The sequence below is a fragment of the Triticum dicoccoides genome, chromosome 7B, assembly GCF_002162155.2.
Source record: "Triticum dicoccoides isolate Atlit2015 ecotype Zavitan chromosome 7B, WEW_v2.0, whole genome shotgun sequence".
Classification (NCBI taxonomy): Eukaryota; Viridiplantae; Streptophyta; class Magnoliopsida; order Poales; family Poaceae; genus Triticum; species Triticum dicoccoides.
The window spans coordinates 654,136,383-654,143,448 of record NC_041393.1 but is presented as its reverse complement, the minus strand read 5'-3'; the positions used below and the strand labels follow the sequence as shown (position 1 = coordinate 654,143,448).

Below are 7,066 nucleotides of genomic sequence, written 5' to 3'. Positions count from 1 at the left end.
CTGCGGGGCGCCGGTGTCTTCGGCTACATCGACGGCACCTCGCCGGAACCGGCCAGACTCCACATCACCAAGGGCAAAGACGGCAAGGAGACTTCTGCGCCCAACCCTCTCCACCCTCTCTGGGTCAGGGAGGACCGACAAGTGCTCGGCTACCTGCTGAGTACTCTCTCCAAGGAGGTTCTGGTTGCGGTCACCGCGATCACCACGTCGCGTGAACTTTGGGTGGCATTGGCGGGCATGTTCTCGTCCCACTCCCTCAGCCGCGTCAACAACATCCGCACTGCGCTCATCAATGCGCAGAAGGGCAACCAGTCGGTCGCCGCCTACTTCGCCTCCCTACGCGGCCTTGCTGATGAACTCGCCGCCGCCGGGAAACCCATCCAGGATGACGAGTTGATCTCGTACATTCTCCATGGGCTCGACATCGACTACCAGCCGCTCGTCTCCGCCCTCGACGCCCGCGTCATGCCCGTCATGCTTGATGAGCTATATGCCATGCTGAGTAACTTCGATCAACGCATGGCCCAGTTTCATGGCTCCGCCGGCGGCTTCAAGTCCTCGGCCAATGCTGCATCTCGCGGTCGTGGCGGTGGCACTCGCTCCCGTGGCTCTCCTTGCACCAAAGGGCATCCCGGAGGCACCAACAATGATGGTGGCTCCTCCAACTCCCGTGGCGGTCGCTCCACCAACCCCAAATCTCGTCGCGGTGGCAGCTCCACCAGGTCTCGTCCGGATGCCCCTCGCTGTCAGATCTGCGGCAAGCTTGGGCACACGGCCAAAGACTGCTGGTACTGCTATGATGAAGATGACGATGACTCCCAAGATGAGGACAAAGTTGCTGCAGCTGCGGATGGCTCCTATGGCATCGACACAAACTGGTATGTCGACTGTGGTGCTACCAATCACATCACAAACGAGCTCGAGAAGGTCACTATGAAGGAGAAGTACCGCGGAAAAGATCAAATCTACACTGCCAACGGTGAAGGTATGAGGATCAGTCATGTTGGTCACTCGTTTTTTAGTACCCCTCGCCGTAAAATTCATCTAAAGAAAATTTTGCATGTTCCTAGTGCCGACAAGAATCTACTTTCTATTCATAGAATTGCCATTGACAATCATGTCTTCCTTGAATTTCATCCTTTCTTTTTCTTGATCAAGGACCAGGCCACGAAGAAAATACTCTATCGAGGTAGATGCGTTCGAGGCCTCTATCCATTGCTTCCGGAGCATCCAAGATTCAATAAAAGAGCCTATGGTGTTGCCAAACTTTCGTCAACACGGTGGCACGATCGACTAGGACATGCTGCTTTCTCTTTAGTTGAAAAATTCCTTAGGAAAAATAAGCTCCCGTATGTTGGTGAGCGTGATCTTGAAACCATTTGTGATTCTTGTCAGCGAGCAAAAAGTCATCTGTTACCTTACCCTATATCTACTAGTGTTTCTACCAACCCTTTGCAATTAATCTTCTCTGATGTTTGGGGTCCTGCCCCTAGTTCTGTTGGTAGACACACTTATTACGTAAGCTTCATAGATGACTACAGCAAATTTTCATGGATCTATCTCCAAGATCCGACGTCTTTCAAGTTTTCAAAAACTTCCAAGCTCTAGTTGAAAGAAAATTTGATCGTAAGATCATTGCAGTCCAATCGGACTGAGGAGGGGAGTACGAAAAACTCAACTCCTTTTTCCAAACCCTTGGCATATCACATCACGTGTCATGCCCGCATGCCCATCAACAGAATGGCTCAGCTGAACGCAAGCACAGACATATAGTTGAGGTTGGCCTAGCCCTCCTCGCTGGTGCATCCATGCCGCTCAAATTTTAGGATGAGGCTTTTCTCACTGCCGTTCATATCATCAACATGCTTCCTAGTCGTGTTATCAACAATGAAACTCCCCTAGAACGTCTCCTTCACACAAAACCCGACTACAAATCTCTTCGTGTCTTTGGATGTGCCTGTTGGCCCAACCTTCGCCCATACAACAAACGCAAGCTTATGTTTCGCTCAAAACAATGTGTTTTCTTAGGGTATAGTGCTCAACACAAAGGAGTTAAATGCCTAGATGTCTCCATCGGTCGCGTCTGCATCTCCAGGGATGTCGTTTTTGATGAAACGAAGTTTCCCTTCGCTGACCTCCATTCAATTGCTGGCGCCCTTCTTCGTGAGGAAATTCTACTCCTTCCTCCTCATCTCTCCAGCATTGATCAAGGGGGACTAAATTATGATGATCAACCAGTGACACATCCTCTTACTAATGGCACTTTTGAGTTTTGTGATGAAACAGGAGAAACCAGAGAAAACAATGAAGAAAACGGTGAAAAAAACATCTCCTCCGAACGACATCTCATGTGTCGCGAGACGGGAGGCAGATCCGCCTCGGGATCCGTTCGGCAGGCGCAGCAGATCGGATCTTCCTCGGGATCCGCGGGCGCAGACGCGCCAGACGCGCCAGTCGCGCCAGCATCCCGCTCCGTGCCAACCAGCTCTGGGCGCGCCACGCGGTCACCTCCCATCGGTCGAGGCGTGCCTCCAGCACCGCTCCAATCCGCGCCTGACACGCGGCCTCCTGCGACGGGTGTGGACGACGCGCGATTCGGCGCCCACCCGCGGTGCTACGCACGCCGCGCCCCGGTTCGCCCGACCGAGGTGGGGCCAGGAGCAGATGCGGCCACAGCGCCCCGTGCCGGTGCTCGCGCGTGCCTCGAGGCTGATACGCCATCATGCAGCAATGATGAGCTGCCTCCTTCACCAGGATCTTCGGCGGCTGCTGCTCAGGATTCCACGTCGCTTTCCGCCACAGAAGATCTAAGCCCTGCAGATTCGGATTCGGCTGCAGCGGTCGGAGAATCCCTCTCGGGATCGGCAACTGCAACTCCTGTTTAGCCCACAGGATCTTCTGCGTCTAATCTACAGATCACCTCATCACCACGTCGCACACGGCTTCAAAAAGGGGTAATACAACCTATTGATTACAAGCATATAACTAAATATGGCATGATCTGTTCCACAGGCGAACCAGGTGAACCTAACACACTTGAACAAGCTCTTGGTGATGAACGGTGGCAGAAGGCAATGAATGAAGAGTTTATTGCACTAAAGAAAAATAATACATGGCACTTGGTTCCTCCACAGCAAGGTAAAAACTTGATTGATTGCAAGTGGGTATTTCGAATCAAAAGAAAGTCTGATGGCACTATTGATCGATACAAAGCTAGACTAGTTGCAAATGGCTTCAAGCAACGGTATGGTATAGACTATGAAGATACGTTTAGCCCAGTTGTAAAAGCTGCAACTATTCGTCTTGTCCTGTCTATTGCTATTTCCAGGGGCTGGAGTCTCAGACAACTTGACGTACAGAACGCATTCCTCCATGGTGTTCTGGAAGAGGAAGTGTACATGAAGCAACCTCCTGGGTTTGAAAGTAAAAGCAACCCATCTCATGTGTGCAAACTTGATAAGGCATTATATGGTCTAAAGCAAGCTCCACGGGCTTGGTATTCTTGTCTTTGTCACAAAATGCAAACTCTTGGCTTTGTTCCTTCAAAGTCTGACACCTCACTATTTATTTGCAACAAGTCCAACACATGCATATTTGTCCTCATATATGTTGATGATATCATTGTGACAAGTTCATCTGGTGAAGCAATCACTGAACTGTTAAAAGACTTGGGGGCAGACTTTGCTCTAAAGGATCTTGGAGACTTGCATTACTTCCTTGGAATTGAGGTGAAGAAACACAAGGATGGACTTCATCTCTCTCAGGAAAAGTATGCCACTGACCTAGTCAAGAAGGCTGGTCTGCAAGGTTGTAAACCTACTTCCACTCCATTATCCAGCTCAGAGAAACTATCTCTTATAGAAGGTAGACTCTTGAGTCAAGAAGACAGCACAAAATACAGAAGCTTGGTAGGAGCACTTCAATATCTCACTCTAACCAGACCTGATATTTCTTTTGCTGTCAATAGAGTCTGTCAGTTTCTTCATGCACCCACTACTGTTCATTTGACTGCTGCCAAACGTATAGTAAGATATGTCAAGAATACTTTGAGTGTTGGTCTCAGTTTCAGCAGGTCATCTTCCACACTTGTCAGTGCCTTCTTTGACTCTGATTGGGCAGGATGCTTAGATGACAGGCGTTCAACTGGTGGTTTTGCAATATTTTTTGGGCCTAACTTGATCTCCTGGTCTGCTAGAAAACAAGCAACAGTTTCTAGATCAAGTACAGAGGCTGAATACAAGGCACTAGCAAATGCCACAGCTAAAATTATTTGGGTGCAGTCCATGCTTAAGGAACTTGGTGTGAAAAGTAAGCAAGCTCCCTGTTTATGGTGTGACAATCTTGGTGCCACATATCTGTCTGCCAACCCTGTGTTTCATGCAAGAACAAAATATATTGAGATAGATTTTCATTTTGTCCGAGAAAGGGTTGCTCAAAAACAGCTTGACATTCGGTTTATACACTCCAGAGATCAGGTTGCAGATGGGTTCACAAAGCCATTACCAACAAGGAGTTTTGAAGCCTTCAGATATAATCTCAACTTGATGAAGTTGTGATTAAGGGAGGGTGTTAAACATGCCAATGTGCACCGTGCCAATGTGCACCGACCGCACCCACACCTATCTTCTGTTGAGTTGTTTTGGTATAGATTAGCTTGGTAGTTAGGTAGTAGGATTCTCTCTTATCTCTACCTAGCTGTAACCGATTCTATCTCTTGTTCTCCAAGTCTCAATCTCTGTAACAACTCAATGTATGCGCTGTATCAGGGAGGTGCGCCCCTGCTTATTTAACACGAACCCGTCGCCTCCAACGAGGTAAGACGTTTCTGCAATCGCACAGAACATTGTCACAGTTGCTTCAATCACAACATTCTTTCTTCTGTTAGAAGACCCCGTTTTTTCTGAACACAACATTGCTCCAAAGGGCTTGGAAAACATCTGCTTGCTTGTGGGATTTGTTCAGTTAGGTAGGTTTAAGGAGTCTGATATAAGCGATGCTGGGAGGCCACCGTTGAAATACAAACTTGCAAAATGCATAGGATTAGGATACACAACACAATGTAACTTTTTAGCTGTATTGTCCAGTTTACCTCAGTCTAAAACAGAACCCACATATAACTGCATAAAGATCAGTGCCTGAGACTGAGATAGCCCCCCTTACAAATCATCGGCTGCTTAACTTGTAGTTTGATATTATGTTGCTTTGTTCATCTGAGTTTGCAACTCCTGAAAAACAAATCATAATGTAATCTATTTATCTAGCATGAAAGCTTGCAAATCTTGGATGGTATTTCAGTCTCATCCGTGTGGCTGTTGTGGCTGTCGTGTTCTTTGGCTTCTGGTTGAGGTGTCGTTGTCGTCTGGGACTGGGTAAGTCCAGGTTCTGGATGGAAGACAACATGCTCCTCCATGAATGGAACAAGAAAGAAGCATATATGGTAGGCAGGGCAGCCACATATATCCTTGCTCATGCGTACATGTTCAGTTCCTCCTTCCATATTTTGGAAACGCCGAAGTCACGATCCATCACCAAACATGAATTTTCTGTAATGTTGCTGCTACGTTTAACGTTGGATTTTGAAATGTATCCTCATCAGAAATAAAAAGGAGTGTGACGATATAACATTAAGCTTAGCACTGACTTCTGATACACATTCAACAATGGAATATGATTTAAGAATATTTCTTTATGCATGTCTGCAAGAACACAAAGCCTGCAAGTTATTATATGTGTGTTTGGTAGAAAGTAAATAGAAAGGAAAATCATTTTCGATCACATAAATGGACAAACCATGATGTGTCAGAAAGGTGTGGTAGTCAGTCAACATTAGTTTGATGTTTGCTCCTTGAACGAAAGAGGTGTGTCGCCATTGTGTTGAAACCAAAATCTCTGAACTAATCAAGTAGTAGCAGCTTGCAGTTCCCTTTCAGTGTCAAACCCAAGCAAATCAACAATAGCTATGGCAAATTAACCATAGAGTGATGATCATATCCGGAGTATTTAACCAAAAACTACCACATTTGCCGGAAACGTGACAGAAAACTACCACTCTACGTTTTTGTGCGAAAAACTACCAAATTTTTCCTAAGCCGTGGCAAAAAACTACCAACTCGCGTAATCGCTCGCTTTGCCCGCGCTAACCCCTATTCTGACCGGTTGGGCCCGCCAACAGTTGCCACGCGGGCTAACTGACGCCCGGCGCGCGCGGACGGCCGTTAACGGCCCGTCCCCTGTCGGAACGGCCGCTGTCGGTCGGGTGCGGGTCAAGATCTGACCCTTTCCCCTCTCGCTGCACTCTCTCTGTCCTCTCCCTCTCTCTGAACTAGGTGGCGGCGGCGGCGGCAACGATGGTGGCGGTGGTTCCGGAGGGGGCGTCGGAGATATGGGTGGTGGCGGCGGCGGCGGCGATGCAGGCGGCGGTGGCACAAGTTTGGATGCTGTGGGCTCAGTCGACAATTGGTTGGGGAGCACCAGCTTCTCGACGTAGGCCGGCTCGCAGCAGCAGGAGGCACAGCTCGCCCAGTCATCGCCAATGGGTTGCAGGTATGGAAAATATCATCTGCTAGGTTAGCTTCTTGAATCTGCCAAACAGGTTAGCTGCTCATGAATTGGTTAGCTGCTTCAATCTGGCAAATTAGTAATGTGTGTTTGTTAGAGCTTGTTGGACATGTGTAGTAAACTGTATTGCACTTGTAGCTCTGTCATTTTCAATTGAATTCATGAGCACCTATTTCTGCAGTTTTGCTGACAAGAAGTGGGAGATATGGTTTCATTTAGAAGGAAGAAACCCTGTGAAAAGGGTTATATATGAGTCAGATATATCTTTTGTTACTCTACAATCACTCATTGCTAGTGAAGGGTATGGGCAGAGTGATTACATGTACTATGTGAAGGAGGAGGAAATTGGATCTGAAAGAGTAAAGTATTTAGGTAATGAATCTAGTGTTCATGAAATGTTGGAGTTTTTTAATCATGTCAATGTTGTGAACATAAGGGTTGTGAGAGATGTTGAACCTGCAATAAGTACACAGGCTATTCAGAATTACATGAACACTCAAGAGAGTTG

The 7,066-nt window shown here is 47.5% G+C and overlaps 1 pseudogene; it reads left to right on the top strand.

The window, feature by feature from the left end:
- The first annotated feature begins 375 nt into the window (after positions 1-375).
- Positions 376-514, top strand: LOC119342436 (annotated as a pseudogene).
- Positions 515-7,066: the final 6,552 nt, after the last annotated feature.